General features: G+C 46.2%; 1 pseudogene; it reads left to right on the top strand.

Moving 5' to 3' along the window:
- The window catches only part of LOC132895873 (dynein axonemal heavy chain 7-like), a 594076-nt pseudogene that overhangs the window by 461386 nt on the left and 113073 nt on the right, over positions 1 to 19617 (top strand).

The raw sequence follows: 19617 nt of genomic DNA, 5'->3' as shown, positions 1-19617 counted from the left end.
TAATTGTCATACAATTCGTTTGCTGGAATGGATTTTGGCAACAATTTGACTTTGTAGTATGGCTGGGCAAAAAATCGATACGATTTAAAAATCGAGTGGGCACGTCAAATCGATTGATTTTTTTAAGAAACTCGAGTTTTTAAGATTTTTTTAAAATCCCCTGTCCCCATACAGTTTATATTTCCAAGTGCACAGCTCAAGCATTTCATTTTTACATTCGCCAAGACCCCTCGAGACTTTCCGTAATGCACTTCCTGCAGTGCGTTTCTCTCGTCCCCCAGTAACATCACATGCACAAACAAACATGGCGACAGAAACAGACAGCGAGAAAGAGGGGCTCCTGCCCAAAAAATGTCCCACAACGTCCGTAATTTGGAATTGGTATGGTTTTGCAGCATCTGATGAATGCCAAACAACAGCAATGCAGTTACTGGTAGCAGCACAACCAATTTGTTTCACCATTTGAAGCGAAAACATCCAGCAGAGTGGGAGAAATGCTGCCTTCTTTGACAAGAAAACTTTCCTAACACTAGCTCTAATGCTAACACTGTAAAGCAAACTACTCTCCCTCAAAGCTTTTCAAACTGTATACCATATGAAAAGAGCGGAGCAAGGTGGAAAGCAATCATGGATGCGATTACCTACTTTATAGCTACGGATATGCTTCCAATTTATTCGGTGGAGAAGAGAGGTTTTCAACATATGGTGAAAGTTTTGGATGCTCGCTACAACGTCCCCAGCTGCAAGTACTTTTCAGACAGTTGAGTTTTTCTTTTCTATTGAGATTTTTGTTTTTTTACAACAAGAGTTACCTCAGGCATTTTGTTGCTTTAGTAGTAGTTAATTGGAGCACAAGTCTGTTAGGACTTGGACTGTTTTGGCCTCTAGAGGCCGCTGTTATTTCCTTTTCATGTCATATTTATTTTGGCCTCTAGAGGCCGCCACTGTTCCTGTGTTTTGTGTTTTTTTTTGTTAATTGCCTGTTAGTCCTAATTATCTTCACCTGTGTCCTTAATTAGTTTGTGTATTTATACCCCTGAGTTCAGTCCTCTTGTCACGGAGTCTTTGTGCTGTTATGTTTATCTCCAGTTTCCTCTGTACCGTGTTCTTTGTTTTGCACTTTGCTTTTCTGGTTTTCTGGCTTTTGTTTTGTACCTTTGGATATTTTTATTTTTGTTATCTTCTGAGCTTTTGGATTTTCTTTTTTTTTGTTTTTTCATCGGATTGTAAATATTGTACATAGTGTAAATAAACTGTTGTTTGATACTTTTTCTACTTCCGCCTCACGCCTCTGCATTTGCGTCATCCCCTGGTGGCCTAGTGGGGGTTTGTTGGATTATCACACCAACGAACCAGGTTCGAATCCCAGCAAATCCCTAACAGAAAGACTCCGTCATGACCGACTCAGCAGAGGCTGCTTCAACTGTCTACCCGGCCAACCTTCAGGGAATTATGGCAGCTTTGACACGCTTCGGCGCGACCATGGACGCTCATGGGCATACGCTCACCAGCCAACGTGAGGCCCTTGCTCGCCACGAGGAACTGCTTCAGCAAATTGGGAAAACCCTGGCACAGCTGACATCTCTGCCTGCATCTCCTGCTCCTGATCCAGCTCCCACTCCTGCTCCAGTGCCTCCTGCCATGCTGCCTTCTTCACCTCGCGAACCCAGCCTTCCTGCACCACAGAGGTATGACGGCAAGCACAGTGAGTGCCGAGAGTTCCTTACCCAGTGTCAACTCACCTTTGAGCTTCAGCCTACCACCTACACTACGGATCGCCGCAAGATTGCCTTTGTGATCACCTTATTAGCTGGTAAAGCGCGAGCCTGGGCTACTGCTATCTGGCAAAGACAGGGACCTGAGTGCTTTGATTTCCAGCTGTTTTCTGAAGAGATGCTTCGGGTCTTCGATCAGGCAGACATCAGTACCGATGCAGCCCGAAAGCTCATGTCCATCCGGCAAGGAGGAAGCGTTGCAGATTACGCCATCTCGTTCCGAACACTCGCAGCAGTAAGTGGATGGAACGAGACTGCCCTGGTGTCAGCCTTCCACCATGGTCTGTCTGACCCCATCAAGGACGGTCTGGCCTCTATTGGATGCCCAAGTGACCTCGAAACCCTCATCTCACATGCTATTCGTCTGGACAACAGGATGAGAGAACGCCACCAAGCCTTGAGTCCCCCCAGCCTCCCTACCTCTACCTGGAGACCGTCTACCTCCTTCAGTGACTGTCCAGAACCCATGCAAGTGGGTCGTACTCGCCTCTCCACATCTGAGAGGGAGCGCAGAAGGAGGGACAAGTGCTGCATCTACTGTGGCAAGCCTGGTCACTTCCGAGCATCATGTCCCGAACTCTTGGGAAAAGGACCGCCCCGTCCAGCCGAGGGAGGGTTGTGACGGGGCCTACCCTCTCTCCCGGACTCCCTGGCCAAGGAATCTACATCCCGGTCTCCATCTCCTGGGGTGAGTCTGTCCATTCTTGTCAAGCTTTGTTAGACTCAGGGGCGGCTGGGAACTTTATGGATATTCACTTCGCCCAAAGCATCAATATACCTACTGCACCTCTTGAAGTCCCTCTGTCTGTGTCTGCCCTCGATGGCCAAGCGTTAGGTGATGGAAGAGTCACTCAAGTTACTTCTCCAGTCTTCCTCCAGTCTCAAGGTCACAAGGAAGAAATATCCCTGCACCTGATTCCTTCACCTGAGTTCCCAGTTATTCTAGGCCTTCCTTGGCTTACTCGCCACAACCCTCGCATAGACTGGGTAACAAGCCAGGTTGTGGAATGGGGCCCTGCATGCCATGCCTCTTGTCTGCTCTCTAGCTCTCCTGTGTCTCCTGCCGAGCCCCCTGATCTCACCGAGTTATCTCAAGTTCCCACAGAGTACTGGGATCTCAAGGAGGTATTCAGCAAGAGCAGGGCCGCCGTTCTTCCTCCGCACCGGGCCTACGACTGTGCCATCGACTTGCTCCCTGGGACTACCCCTCCTCGTGGCAGACTGTTTTCCCTCTCTCAGCCAGAACGCAAGGCTATGGAGGAATACCTCAAAGACGCCCTGGTCTCTGGGTTCATTCGACCCTCCACCTCACCTGCTGGTGCCGGCTTCTTCTTTGTCGGCAAGAAGGATGGGGGGCTTCGACCATGTATTGACTACAGGGGCCTGAACAAGATCACTGTGCGCAACCGATATCCCCTTCCGCTGATGTCCACTGCTTTCGACCTGCTCCAAGGCGCCACCGTCTTCACCAAGTTGGACCTACGGAACGCATACCACCTCATCCGTATCCGACAGGGAGACGAGTGGAAGACTGCCTTTAACACCCCGTCTGGGCACTACGAATACCAGGTGATGCCCTTCGGACTCACCAACGCACCAGCTGTTTTTCAGGCCCTAATCAACGACGTCTTAAGGGACATGATTAACCTGTACGTCTTTGTCTACCTCGATGACATCCTTATCTTTTCCAAGACCATGCAGGAGCACTGCCACCATGTCCGCCAGGTTCTCCAGAGGCTGCTACAGAACAATCTGTTCGCCAAGGCCCAGAAATGCGAATTTCATGTTCCCGAGGTCTCCTTTCTGGGATTTATTGTACGGACAGGCCAACTCCAAATGGACCCTGCCAAGACCCTGGCCGTCCGGGACTGGCCTACTCCCAAGTCCGTTAAGGAGGTTCAGCGGTTCTTAGGATTCGCTAACTTCTACCGCAAGTTCATCAGGAACTTCAGTTCTGTGGCAGCACCCATGTCAGACCTCACCAAAGGGACAGGTGGATCTTATGGCTGGTCTCCTCAGGCAGAAAAGGCGTTCAAAGACCTCAAGGCCCGCTTCTGCACGGCACCCATTCTGGTCCTCCCGGACACCTCCCAACCATTCATCGTGGAGGTGGACGCCTCGGACAGTGGTGTCGGCGCGGTACTCTCTCAACGTTCAGAAGGAAAGCTGCACCCCTGTGCTTACTTCTCCCACCGCCTGAGTCCTGCGGAGTCCCGGTACGATGTGGGGGATCGAGAACTGCTAGCGGTCAAACTGGCCCTTGAGGAGTGGAGGCACTGGCTGGAGGGAGCGCAACATCCATTCCTGGTTTGGACTGACCACAAGAACCTGGAGTACCTCCAGCAAGCCAAGAGACTGAACCCTCGACAGGCTAGGTGGGCCCTGTTTTTCAGTCGGTTTGACTTCACCCTCTCGTACCGTCCCGGCTCCAAGAACACCAAACCTGACGCACTGTCCAGGCTGTTCTCTGCCACTAACAGGGAGAATGAAGTCGGGCCTATTATCCCGGTGTCCCGGATTGTGGCCCCTGTCCGCTGGGGTATTGAGGAGGCTGTTCGACGAGCCCAACGCCAGGACCCCGGTCCTGGGACGGGGCCACCGGGCCTCTTGTACGTCCCACATCAAGCCCGGGCCAAGGTTCTCCAGTGGGGTCACTCTTCCCCTCTCACCGCCCACCCGGGAGCTCGGAGGACCCTGGACTTCCTGAAAAGACGCTTCTGGTGGCCTAACATGGAGCAGGAAGTAAGGTCATTTGTCCTGTCCTGTGAGGTTTGCACCAGAACCAAGAACCCACGACAGCGTCCCCAGGGTCTCCTGCATCCTCTGACCATTCCCCGGCGTCCCTGGTCCCACGTGGCAGTCGACTTCATCACGGGTCTCCCTGAGTCACAAGGTAACATGGTCATTTTGGTCATTGTTGACAGATTCTCCAAGGCCTGCCGCTTCATACCTCTGTGCAAACTCCCCTCTGCTCTTGAAACAGCGAAACTTATATTTAATCATGTCTTCCGAGTCTTTGGTCTTCCACAGGACATCGTCTCAGACCGAGGGCCCCAGTTCTCCTCCCGAGTGTGGCACGGGTTCTGCAAGGTCATCGGAGCCACTGCCAGCCTCTCCTCTGGGTTTCACCCACAGTCCAATGGTCAGACGGAGAGGCTCAACCAGGACCTGGAAACCACCCTGCGAGGCCTGGCTATGGATAACCCGACATCGTGGAGCACCTGGCTGCCATGGGCAGAGTACGCCCACAACACCCTGCAGTCATCGGCCACCAAGCTGTCGCCATTCCAGTGCCAATTCGGGTTCCAGCCACCTCTGTTCCCGGACCAGGAGGAGGACGCGGGGGTGCCCTCGGTCAACCAATATGTGAGACGGTGTCGCAAGACCTGGAGCAAGGTCAGGAAGACCCTCATACAGACCTCCAGAACCAACCAGACTCAGGCCAACCGCCATAGAAGACCTGCACACACTTTCCGCCCTGGGCAGCGGGTTTGGCTGTCCACTAAGGACCTTCCGCTGCGGGTGGAGAACCGCAAGCTTGCTCCTCGCTACATTGGCCCCTTCAAGGTGGTGCGCAGGGTGAACCCTGTCTCCTACCGGCTCCAGTTGCCCCGGACTCTGAGGATCAACCCCACTTTCCATGTTTCCCTGTTGCGGCCTGTACTGACGTCTACGTGTGCCCCTGCCCCTAGGAACCCCCCACCCCCCCGCATCTTCCAGGGGCAGACTGTGTTCACTGTGCATCGCCTGCTTGACTCCCGCCGGGTCCGCGGCGGGTTGCAATATCTGGTGGACTGGGAGGGCTATGGTCCTGAGGAGCGCTGCTGGGTTCCTGCTCGGGATGTCCTGGATAAAGAACTGTGTCAGGACTTCCATTCGGCCCATCCGGATCGCCCTGGGAACGTCAGGAGACGCTCCTAGAGGGGGGGTCCTGTTAGGACTTGGACTGTTTTGGCCTCTAGAGGCCGCTGTTATTTCCTTTTCATGTCATATTTATTTTGGCCTCTAGAGGCCGCCACTGTTCCTGTGTTTTGTGTTTTTTTTGTTAATTGCCTGTTAGTCCTAATTATCTTCACCTGTGTCCTTAATTAGTTTGTGTATTTATACCCCTGAGTTCAGTCCTCTTGTCACGGAGTCTTTGTGCTGTTATGTTTATCTCCAGTTTCCTCTGGACCGTGTTCTTTGTTTTGCACTTTGCTTTTCTGGTTTTCTGGCTTTTGTTTTGTACCTTTGGATATTTTTATTTTTGTTATCTTCTGAGCTTTTGGATTTTCTTTTTTTTTTTGTTTTTTCATCGGATTGTAAATATTGTACATAGTGTAAATAAACTGTTGTTTGATACTTTTTCTACTTCCGCCTCACGCCTCTGCATTTGCATCATCCCCCTGGTGGCCTAGTGGGGGTTTGCTGGATTATCACACCAACGAACCAGGTTCGAATCCCAGCAAATCCCTAACAAAGTCTATGAAACTACAGTGCACAAGCACTTTTTTCAGCTGAATACTGTGATTGTAGACTGGAGCACTTATTTTTCTCAAAATAAATTTATATTTTGGAAATAAATTTACAGTGAATAGTTATTTCATTTTAAAATGGGGGGCGCATTGAAACAAATCGAATCGTGAATCGAATTTTTTATGAAAAAAAACGAAGATTTTTTTTGGGGGGTGAATCGCCCAGCCCTACTTTGTAGTCAACGGGAAATTGAACTGAGAGGTTCATACTGCCCTATAAAGCAAAAAGGCAGTAACTGCATTGCTGTTGAAAATGAGTTACTGTGATTTTAATGGCATATATATATCAAAATATAAAGTTAAATAAAATGATTGATATGCAAAAAATGTGGCAATATAAAGTAACAAAACTGCCACATGTCAATAATCTACCCAAAACTACTTAGACTGAACTACAGGATCATTTTACTCAGTTTGGAGCTCTGCACAGTCACTGCCTTTTTGCTTTGTAGGGCAGCATAGATACGCCATGTCAAGTTATGCGGTCTTACATTAGGGAATGTAAATTCTGCAATGTCACAAATATCTCATCTCATCTCATTATCTGTAGCCGCTTTATCCTGTTCTACAGGGTCGCAGGCAAGCTGGAGCCTATCCCAGCTGACTACGGGCGAAAGGCGGGGTACACCCTGGACAAGTCTGTCACAAATATATCTCATTTTATTACCTAGACACCATGAGAAAGTTTGCAGTGGTGGAGTGGATTAATGGGGAGGATGCTGGCAGTTTCAGTGAAGTCAAAACTGATGCCATACGCAAGTATGATGACACAAAGTTGGACGAAGAGGGGTACCCGCACACTTATTACGCTGCTGTCGTTGAGTGGCAGAAAGGGAAAAAACCTAGACACGGGTGGCCAGTTTACAGTGCCTCAATTAAGTTTGTCAGCAGTAAGTAGACCTAATTCTTCTATCACCATTATTAATAATTTTATGTGTATTTACTGGTAACTAACAGCATTCATGCCGAAGATGGTGTACTGTGTGAAATTATGTACTGCAATATATTGATAATGACAGTACTCTCTATGCCTCTATCTAATCCCTAACTGTTTCAGACACTCGGTTTCATACTACTGCTAAGGTGAAGGAATTCATTGGCTTGGAGTGTGGGTGTCACAAGGCACTCCCTGTGAAAAGGCCCTCAGTACCACCATCGAGATATACCGACTCGGATGAAACTGATATTGAGGATGCACCGGTAAGACTTTTGCATTCACATTACACTTAGTTGACACTTCTATCCAAAGCGACTTACAGATATTCCCTTTAAAGGTGCACTGTGTAGGATTGTGGCCAGAGTAGGTATTGCAACTATGCTGCTCATTGAAACTGTGCTGTCATTTGCCAAATTTGATCTTTTCATGAATATTTACTAAGTAATAAACTAATATTTACTAGTATGACAAAAGTACTGTAAGTTTTGCAGCTAAAAATGTCTATTTCTGGAAATTCAAAATGGCGGACATGGAGAAGATCCACCTTTTCATGTATGAAAAGTGCAATTTTCCCAGTCATAATGAATACTTAGAATTTGATGGTGGTGGTATTTGTGAAAAAGGTAACATTTGTGAATGGGCAGCATGAATTCTGGAAATAAACTACTAAAAATATTACACAGTGCACCTTTAAGCACACTGTCATCCTATTTTCAGTATTGGGAGTATATGGCTTTGATAAAAATAATTTAGCATTACTATCAACTATCAGGCATTACTGTCAAATTTTCTTGTTTTAGGGTTAGACTTCAATGTTGTTACTCTGACACTTGTTGCACCTAGGATAGGTATAATACAATACCTCTCATTGTTGTCCTGTTGCCCTGTCTTGCACTTTAATGCCTGCCCTGTTGATATGTTTTATCTTGTTTACACTAGACCGTATTCACTTGAAGCCTTTCAAATATATTGTGCTAACAAGAAGACAGAGTCCACAAGTTGCCGCAATCACTTAGGCTTAGATAGTCACAGTTGCAATATAGACTTGTAGCGAGAGTTCTCTATCACATTGACGATGGCTGATAAACTCTAGGCTTGTGCTAACTAATTAGTAATAGTACTTATTAACTTACTAGTAGTGGTAATTATTAACTAACTAATTAATACATTTACACCATATGAGTTGATCATTATGTTATATATAATGCAAAGCAGCAAACGTGAGCAGAGGCAATGCCTCCCCCCCCCCCCCCCCCCCCTTCTTTCCTGGCCAGCTAGGCAAAAAAAAAAAAAACCACACACAGGCACTCTCGCCCTCTATCTCTATCTCTCTCTTCGTTGATAACCCAGTAATGATATTTCTGTAATTAAAGCGCCGTATCAGATCCATACTGAAATGAATATGTAGGACCTGGTGTATTGAAATTGTTCTGTCTGTGGGGTTTTCTACCATTTTAATGTGCACAGACAGTAACGTTAACAATTCAGATACAGTTTGATGTAAATGCCACCTATGTCTATGAGCAAAGACTTGAACCCTATCGAACGTTATTAACATCCATCACTGGCATTGAATTCTTCAGCTTGCGCAACCATGTACAACATCTGTTGTCTTGGTAAGTATAGATACAAAAGGCTGATTTATCTATATTTTATTGTTGTGTTTTCTTACTTTTTCCCCCCAGAGCTGCCGAATTTCATCCGGGAGGTTAAGTCAGTGCTGAGGTCTCCGGTCTCGTCTGCAGCTTCAGATGTTGAAAGTGGTCTGTCACAGCCCTCCACATCAGGAGCAGGAGCAGCAGCTTCCAAAGAACAGGTACTGTACTGCTACTGTACTGTATCCTGTACTGCTTTATCAACTCCATTATGAACCAATAAGTAATCAGCTGATATGTGAAACTACGCTTTGGGGGGCTGAAGTGGAGCATTGTGCTAATGCACAATGGCATGCATGGGGACCCCGGTTTAAGTACGGCATGGGTAATTTCCCAAACTTTCTCTGTCTCCTTCTCTTCCTGTCATGATCTTCACTGTCCTATCCACACTGTAGTCAAAAAAAATAATCATTTAAAAAAACTACCCTTCCATCAATGATAGTATGTTTTGTACTCTTTTGAAAACAGGTGGAAATCTTTCCTGGGTCTAATGTTTTCATCGATAGTTTGGCTTGGGCTGTGGCCCAAAATGCCAACTCTCCCTCATGCTTTGTACGCACTCTACTGACTGCGGTTTTCCCTATGGATGTTCTGCTGGTCAGCAACCTTCGTGGGACCTCCAGAGAGTCCGGCATAAATCGCCAGCCTCTGGAAAAGATGAAGGTGGATGCCATCTACAGTAAGTGCCAAATCAGTCAAGTATTGTAATGAGTGAGTAATGATTATGTTTGATACTTACTATATTACTGCATTGTGGGAAATTAGTAACTGTAGTACGCCAAGCACTTCCTGTTGCTGCCCCAGCAACCACCACACATCAATGTTGCTGTGTGGATGGGGAAAAAACCCCAAGAACTGGCAAATGGCTCCTAAATTCAACTTATCATTCGCCTATTCACTGAGTTGTCTGTATGTCTGCACATCTCGTCCCGTGTTATTTGAATCTCTACTACTAGTAGTAGCAGTAGTAGTGTCAGTTAGTTTTCTTATCCATAGCCACTATACAGTGAACAAGAACAGACCCCTGGAGTAATTTGGGGTTAAGTGACAATAGTGCTAATGTGCTGTTGATTGGTCTAACTAAAATATTTTGCTCTTTGTTCATTTATGTTTTCACAGGAGCAACACTGCAGAAGTGGCTGCATGTTGTGCCCTCTAGCATCGGAGCAGCGATTAATGCTAAATTAACAGAAATCAGAGGGGAAAAAAAATGAGACATGATGGTGTTTAAAATTACATGCTCTTAAAGCATTAGTGCATTAGGTTAAAGGGATTATCTGGAGTTGAAAGCACATTGGGCTGTTTTTTGGATGATTTGGAGTAAATGCGATCACCGGGGAGAAAAATCACATCAATCGGTTGTATTTTGAGAAAGTTTGATCATACTGCATTAGCCGGAATTGGCCAGGTTAGCTCTCTAATGTGTATGTCTGAGGTAGCCTGACTACGCCATCCCCTCTCTACTCCTTTCAGAAGCAGAGTCTGGGTCCGCTGTGCTAGGAGTGGTTTTCCCTCGCCAAAAAACTACCAGGCCAATCAGCGAACAGGACAGGTTTGGGGGAGGGTGCTAATGATGATGCATTATCATGGGCAACTGTCAGCGATTGGGTGAGAGCAGGTCTAATCTTTTCAAACCAGAGCTGAGTTCACTCCCACCCAATAATCGCTTCAGTGCACAGCGGACCCAGACCCTATTCTGCTTCTGAAAGGAGTAGAGAGGTGATGGCGTAGTCAGGCTATGTCTGAGGGGCATGTCCTGGAGCATATAGCTTCGGCGATACACCACATTTTTCGAAAACAAAACATTTAAAACTCTTAAACAGTTCAAAACAACATCACAGTTACCTTGTAGTACGTAGAGTCTCTAAACACAAATCTTCGGTAAAGGAGTCCAGTATTAACTTTGTGAAGCCATGTACCTTGAGGGACACATTTCTGCTCCGGGACATGTCCCTCGACATACACGTTACACAGCGAACCTGGTTACTTTCGGCTAACGTGGTACGATCAAACTTTATCAAAACACATCAAATGAATGTGATTTTGCTCTCCGGTGATTGTATTTCCTCCCAGTCATTCAAAAAAACAGCCTAATATGCTTATAACTCTGGCTAATCCCTTTAAGGTTACAATAAAGTTAAAAAATATATAATTTTACTGAAGTTTTTACATATATTTCCCCATCTGTATTTTTTTTATTTTTCAAGTTCATGTAAAATTAACACAATGCAAAAGAAAATAAAAAGATTTTCAACAGAACTTTGTATGTTATTGACAGAAATCATTTATGATAAGTGTATGTATTATTGGTTTATATTATATGATAAGTATATGTAGACATATGGTAATGTTATTGCTGTAATATGAGAAATTAATAGGAAATACATAAAGCTTTAGAAGCAGATGCACAATTTTCCTATTAAAAACATATGAAAACCATGCAAAATTCATCCAGACATTAGGCACAGAAATGGCTGTAAGTCATATATAATTTCAGTAAAACTTGCATATGAATCACTGCAAAAACCTAATGATTTCTATAGGAATATTCCTGTATTACATATAAAAACCATGCAAAATTCATGTAGACATTGGGCACAAACATGTGTAAGTCATATATAAGTTCAGTAAGCCTTCAATATGATTCAATATAAAAACTTACAATGGTTTATATTGGAATACAACGGTTATATCCTATAATTCTTATAAATATCATATATTACTCTTTATTGTTGGCATATAAAATTCATATAACCCTTTATACTTCATGCATATATGACTGGAAAATTCCCTGTGAGTTGGCTGTGTGTTTTTTATTAAGAAAGTGGCCATAAACGGTCTGATTTTGCGTAGAACATCTACTGAACATACAAGAAACTCAGAGGGCAATTGGCCCAATTCTATATGATTTAAGTAAGGAAGATGCATGGTTGCCGTATATGAATCATATGGGGTTTTTTCATATGGGTGTCCGAATGTGGAACATTCGCACAGCAGCACACCGTCACCGTTGCATGGGGATAACAAGAGAAAATTAAACAAAAGGCCACATTTTCAAGATTGACAAGTCTTTTTATTAGTGTAGCAGCAACTTTTACAGTTGTGTCGGCAATATTGTGAGCGTAGCGGTAAGGAAACATTGCATATCTGTTTGATACGCTGAAAAGGCCTGGTTAGAACCCTGGGATTGAAAGTCAGCATGACCCACAGTTTTAAAAGCCAGTGTTGCAATGTGCTGTATAGAAATATCAATGCTTTAATAGCATGCTTTATCTAGAAATATGCTTTATAGCAACAAACTCAACAAAAGTTGTTAATTTTAAAAAGATCAGAATTAGATCTGAGGTTTAAGTAGTGTGTTTTGCTTTGTTTAGGTATCTATACAATATGTGCCAGAGCTTTACCTATTTTCCTGTCTTGGTTACAGGGTTTGGTGGTGATGTCTGCTGAATTGGAGGAAGTAGTGATGAGCATTCTGAAGGGCCGTGCTCCAGGAAAGTAGATGAAAAAGTCGTACCCAAGCCTCAAACCTCCTGGAGGATATATCAGCAACTTCCTGAAGAGGCTCAGGTTTTTGCAGGTGAGCTCAGGGTGTCCCATGTTGTGTCGGCCCTGCTCCAAACTAGCTGTATACAGTACCAGTAGGTGTGATGGCCAGGTGTCCACGAACTTTTGGCCATACAGTGCATGTTAAATATATACAGAAGCAGTTAAAAATTTGGACACGCCTTCTAATTCAATGTTTTTTTCTTTATTTTTATTAATTAAGTCACTTCATGTCTTTAAAGTAATGATGGATGTCATTTCTCTTTTCAGTCAGGTCAGGGTCAGTTTTTGCTGGCTTTGCTACTGGTAACACTGTAACCCAGTACAACCTGCCACATGGACGGGTGGTCGGTGTCTAAACTGGTTCCCCCACCAGTGCTCTTTGGTTCACTGGTGAGGAGGGTGGCATGTCACCCAGCAGGATGAAAAACAAGACACGTCGAAGGGCGGATGAGCTCCTTAAGAGCCAACGGTCATCATGCAGACACAAAGGGCAGGTGGGGCTCTCAAGCCTTGGAAGGCAACCCACCTAGGGGAAGGACACTCCGAAAATAACCTGCATCCTTGCGCGTCGCTCATCTTGTGGCAACCTTTGCACCAGATAGCAAATGGCACGTACTGGAGGAGAGAGTGGGACTCGAAGCGCACACCTTTCTCACTATAATCCACTCAAGTGCAGGTCATCCTGTAATGTATCAATGATGCTCCATCCTTTAATCAATACATCAAGTCCTGTGGCGACGAGGACAGGCAGAGGATGCTGCTGGGAGTCCCTAATCACAACCCTGCACTCAGGCGGCCCATGTGTGATGGTTGTTTGTCGTAGACTGGGGCAGATGTGGCACTCATATCCTGCATGGGCGACAGAGCATTCCTCTTTAGGGACAGCGATGCTCTCCCCTCATGGGGATAGGTACTGAAAAGGGACCCTAAACATCGGCTGCTCCGTATGAACCCTGCCAGGTAACCGCGCCTGGATGGTCAGCCACCTTTGCGGTCAAAACATCACACGGAATTACAAGATGAACTTTGCAATGTAGAATGTCCGAACTCTACTGGACAGTGATACCAGACCCGAACACCGAACGGCCCTTTTAGCAAAGACACTTGATAAGTACAACATTGCAGCATTAAGTGAGACTAGACACTCTAGTGAGTCCAGTCTGGAAGAAGTCGGTGCAGGGTATACTTTGTTCTGGAAGGGTAAACCTGCTGGAGAACCAAGAACTGGTGGTGTTGGGTTTGTCATTCGCACTAGTATTGCTCGTCAACTCGATGTGCTTCTAAAGGTCATCAGTGAGAGACTGCTGAGTATCCGTATTGGTCTCTCAGAGGGTCGCCACGCGACCATAATTAGTGCCTACGCGCCAACCATGACCTATGCCGACGAAGTGAAGGAGGCTTTCTATGAAGACTTGGACAGGGTAATAAGGGAAACACCTGGGAGCGACAAGCTGCTTATCCTCGGTGACTTTAATGCCCGGGTTGTAAGTGATTCAGACATCTGGAGGAACGTAGTCGGCAAACATGGAGTTGGAAAGACTAATGCAAATGGCCTTCTTCTCTTGGAGAAATGCAGCCAACACGAGCTTATCACCAACACAGTTTTTCAACAGGCTGACAAATACAAGACCACATGGATGCATCCTCAGTCCAAGCAGTAGCACATGCTAGACTATGTCATTACTAGGCAGAGGGATGCTCGAGACATTAAGCTTACCAGATCAATGCGTGGAGCTGACTGCTGGTCCAATCATTGGATGGTAAGAAGCACAATGTCTCTCCATGTACCTCCAAAGACTCATAGAAGGAGAGTTCAACCACCATGCAAGCTAAACATATCGCGACTCAAGGAATAATCTATACAGAAAGAGCTGAAAGAAAAGATAGATGCAGACCTCCCAGAACATATGGACGACATGGACATTGAAACAGCTTGGAAGCAGTTAAGAGACACTGTATACTCTACTAGTGCTGATGTCTTAGGCTTTGTCAAACACAAGCATCAAGACTGGTTTGATGAAAATGATATAAAGATCTCAGAGTTACTAGAAAGACTGCATTGTTCCCACAAAATGTACATCACGAACAAAACGTCTGCTGCTGCAAAGTCTCAATACCTCAATGCGAAACACACTGTACAGAAAAGACTTCGCCAGATGAAGAACACGTGGTGGGAGAGGAAGGCAAAGGAGTTGCAGGAAGCGGCTGACAAGCACAATACCATGTGACGGCCTTTGGATAATCCTGCAAAAGCTTGGCTGTCCTGAAAGTTTTATAGCGATCATCAGGTCCTTCCACGAGGGGATGCTTGCTCGAGTACAAAAGTGTGGGGAGTTATCAGATCCATTTCCTGTTACAAACGGAACCAAGCAAGCCTGTGTTCTTGCTCCAACTCCCTTCTGTCATGTTCTCGCTGATGCTACTAGATGCCTTTCATGACACGGACAGGGGCCTGTACATACAGTTTCGCATAGATGGTGGCCTGTTCTACGAAGGCCTTTAGGCTGTGTACGGACCTAGGACTAGTGTTAGCTCACCCGTTCTGTCATCTGATGGTGAGACACTCTTAACTAACAAGCCAGATATCTTAAACCGTTGGGCAGAACACTTTAACACCCTTCTCAACCAGCCATCATCAATGTCACAGGAAGTGCTTCCATTGTAGAATCCCTCAGCGGAAGATACTGGAGAGGTTAAATCTGACATCATCCTTAGATGAGGTTACTAGAGCAATCCAGCAGATATCAGGGAAGTCCCCCGGCGCTGACGGTATAATGGCTGAGATATTCAAACATGGCGGCATGTATATGAGTAAGAAACTCACCCAGCTGTTAATGCAGATTTGGAAAGAAGGAGTAGTGCCTCAGGAGTTTAAAGATGCTTCCATTGTACACCTTTACAAACGCAAGAGTAACCATACTGTACGCGACAATCACCGGGCATATCTCTCCTTTCCATCGCGGGGAAGATACTGGCACACGTCTCTCTAAACAGGATGCTAGAGCAGCTAGTTGAGTCTATATTCCCTGAATTGCAATGCAGGTTTAGGGCTGGGAGAGGAACCGCTGACATGATCTTTGCCATGAGGCAGATTCAAGAAAAATGTAGAGAGCTTTACATGGACCTTTACATGGTATTTATAGATCTTACAAAGGCGTTTGACACTGTCAACCGTGACGGCCTTTGGATAATCCTGCAAAAGCTTGGCTGTCCTGAAAGGTTCGTAGTGATCATCAGGTCCTTCCACGAGGGGATGCTTGCTTGAGTACAAGAGTGTAGGGAGTTATCAGATCCATTTCCTGTTACAAATGGAACCAAGCAAGCCTGTGTTCTTGCTCCAACTTTCTTCTGTCATGTTCTCGCTGATGCTACTAGATGCCTTTCATGACATGGACAGGGGCCTGTACATACTGTTTCGCATAGACGGTGGCCTGTTCAATCTTGGATGCCTTCAATCCCGTACTAAGACGTTGCCCTTGATGATTCGTGAACTACTCTATGCGGATGGTTGCTCACACGCTTGAGGACATCCAGCAAATAACAAGTGCGCTCGCTTGTGCATCTGAAAGGTTTGGTTTGACAGTCAGCCTTAAGAAGACTGAGGTTATGTATCAACCCACTCCAAACCGAATCCATACAGATCCAGTTATTACCATCAACCATGTGCCTCTCAAGTCCATTGTGAAATTCTGCTACCTGGGTAGCTTCTTGTCTAACTCATCAACCATTGATGACGAGATAACACAGCAGCTCCTTTGGGAGGCTAAGACGGAAACTGTGGGACGAACATGACATCTGGCTGTGCACGAAAGTCAAAGTGTACAAAGCTGTGCTCCTAACCACCCTTCTTTACAGATGTGAGACCTGGACAACTTATCGTCGTCATATTAAAGTACTGGAACAGTTCCAACAATGCTGCTTGAGATCAATATGTGGTATCAAGTGGCAGGACAAGGTCACCAACGTCGAGGTCCTTGAACGCTGCAGCATCACTAGCGTTGAATGTCAAACAATCAAAGCACAGCTTCGCTGGGCTGGACACCTTGTCAGGATGGAGGATGCCAGGATCCCTAAAGCACTTTTCTTCAGCCAACTGACCAATGGTAAGAGAGAAATTGGAAGACCAAGACTAAAGTATAAAGACACCTTGAAGCAAAATCTCAAGGCATGTGGAATCTGCCCTAATCCCTGGGAAGCAACTACCCAAGAACATCTGACATGTTACCTGCCTTAAGGAGGTACGGACGTTTAATGAAAGTAGAACAAAACACCTTAAAGATCAAAGGGCCAGAAGGAAGACCAACTCCACCAACACAGCTGCATCAATACTTTACATTTGTAGAACCTGTAATCAGGCCTGCCGTTCAAGGATTTGTCTCCACTCCCACGAAAAAACTCATCAGTCACAGGATACTCATACATCACCCTCGTGAGAATCCATCATTTCTCTTTACTTTGTTGAGTGGTTCTTGACATAATATGGATTATTATAGTTGTGGAATAGGGCTATTTACTGTATTTTTATCCATCCATCTATTTTCTTCTGCTTAGCCAAAGTTGGGTCACAATGGCAGCAGGCTAAGCAGGGTATTCCAGGCGTCCCTCTCCCCAGCAACACTTTCCAGTTGCTCCTGGGGGATCCCAAGGCCAGATGAGATATATCAATTAATCAAGTTTATTTGTATAGCGCTTTTAACAATAAACATTGTCGCAAAGCAGCTTTACAGAATTTGAACGACTTAAAACATGAGCTAATTTTATCCCTAATCTATCCCCAATGAGCAAGCCTGTGGCGACGGTGGCAAGGAAAAACTCCCTCAGACGACATGAGGAAGAAACCTCGAGAGGAACCAGACTCAAAAGGGAACCCATCCTCATTTGGGCAACAACAGACAGCCTGACTATAATATTAACAGTTTTAACAGGTATAACCCTCAACTGTCCTCATGGGGCCGTCCTTCACAGGAGCGGTGCGATAAAACTCCAACCAGACACAGGGCACCAGGATGGATCAAGCAGGTCTGAGGGGCAGAAGAGGCCAGCATCTCAATCCCAGGATCAACATGTAACTCAGAGGGACAGATTGGGGGGGGGAAGAGAGAGAGAAAGAAAGCACGTTGTTAGGTATGCCCTAAAAATGACAAGTATAATCTCAACAGAGTGTTCTGAGTCTACCCCGATGTCTCTTCCCAGTTGGATGTGCCCGAAAAATCTCCACAGGAAGGTGCCCAGGAGGCATCCTAATCAGATGCCTGAACCACCTTAGCTGACTCCTTTCAACATGAAGGAGCAGCAGCTCTACTCCAAGATCCCTCTGGATGTCTGAGCTCCTCATCCCATCTCTAAGGGTGAGCCTAGCCACCCTACGAAGAAAGCTCATTTCAGCCACTTGTATCATGATCTCATCCTTTCAGTCACTACCCAAAGCTCATGACCATAGGTGAGGGTTGGAACATAGATTGACTGTTAAATCAAAAGCTTTGCCTTCCAGTTTAGCTCCCTCTTCACCACAACAGACCAGTACAATGCCTGCATTACTGCTGATGCCACCCCAATCTGCCTGTCCAGCTCATGCTCCATTTTAGGATCACTCGTGAACAAGACCCTAAGATGCTTGAACTCTTTCACTTGGGGCAGCAACTCACTCCCAATCCGGAGGGAGCACTTCACCATTTTCCGGCAGAGAACCATGGCCACAGACTTGGAGGTGCTGACTCTCATCCCAGCTGCTTCACTCTCAGCTGCAAACTGCCCCAGGTCATGCTCTGAAGAAGCCAACAGAACCACATCATCTGCAAAGAGCAGAGATGCAATTTTGAGGTTCCCAAACCAGACACCTTCCTCACCCCAGCTGCGCCTTGAGATCCCATCCATGAATATCACAAACGGGATCAGCGACAAGGGGCAGCCTTGGCGGAGTCCATCACCCACCAGGAACATGTTTAACTTTGTGCCGAGAATTCAGACACAGCTCACACTTTGGTTGTACAAGGACTGGATGGCTCATAGCAACTGCCACAGTACTCCCGCAGTGCCCACCACAAGAGTCTTCAGGGGACATGGTTGTAAGCCTCTTTCAAATCTGCAAAACACATGTAGACTGGCTGGTCATACTCCCATGAACCCTCCCAACAACCCTGCCAGAGTAAAGAGCTGGTCCTCTGTTCCATGGACAGGACGGAATCCGCATTGCTCCTCCTGAATCTGAGGTTCAACAATCGGCCAAAGCCTCCTTTCCAACACCTTGGAATAAACTTTCCTGGGGAGGCTGAGCAGTGTGATACCCCTATAATTGGAGCACGCTTTCTGGTCCCCTTTTTTGAAAAGGGGAACCACCACTCTGGTCTGCCACTCCACAGGCACTGTACCTGACTTCCACATGACATTGAAGAGGCGTGTCAGCCAAGACAGTCCAACAATGTCCAGAGCCTTCAGCATCTCAGGGCAGGTCAACAGTTCTCCTCCCTGGTTGCGCACAGCCTGAGGCAAGTCCTGCTTCCCTTTCCTGAGTCACTGAACAGTTTGGCAGAACTTCCTTGAGGTCAACTGAAAGTGCTTCTCCATGGTCTCCCCGAACTTCTTCCACAACTGAGTTTTTGCTTCAGCAACTGCCAAAGCTGCAGCCCTTCTGGCCTCCCAGTACCTGCCTGCTGCCTCAAGGAACCCCTGGGCCAACCAAGCCCGAAAGACTTCTTTCTTCAGCTTGATGGCTTCCTTCATTGCCAGTGTCCACCAGGGGGTTCTTAGGTTACTACCATGACAGGCATTGATGACCTTTTGGCCACAGGTCCTACCAGCCGCCTCTACAATGGAGGCTTTGAATATGGTCCATTCGGATTCCATGTCCCCAGCCTGTCCCAGGATGCACAAGAAGCTCTTCCAGAGGTGGGAATTAAAGACCTCACAAACAAAGGACTCTGCCAGATGCTCTCAGTTCACCCTCACTACATGCTTGGGTTTTCCAGCTCTGTCTGGCAGTCTCCCAGAGGCTCCCAGACAAGCTCCCATCTGATCCAACTCACCAGCAGGTGGTGATCATTTGACAACTCTGCTCCTCTCTTCACCCGAGTGTCCAAGACATATGGCCACAGATCTTATGATACAATCACAAGGTTGATTATCGATCTTTGACCTAAGGTGTTCTGGTGCCAGGTACACTTATGAACTGCCTTATGCTTGAACATGAT

Source organism: Neoarius graeffei, chromosome 13 (assembly GCF_027579695.1).
Source record: "Neoarius graeffei isolate fNeoGra1 chromosome 13, fNeoGra1.pri, whole genome shotgun sequence".
Lineage (NCBI taxonomy): Eukaryota > Metazoa > Chordata > Actinopteri > Siluriformes > Ariidae > Neoarius > Neoarius graeffei.
Note: the sequence above shows the minus strand (reverse complement) of the source record. Positions and strands in the feature narration are given on the sequence as shown.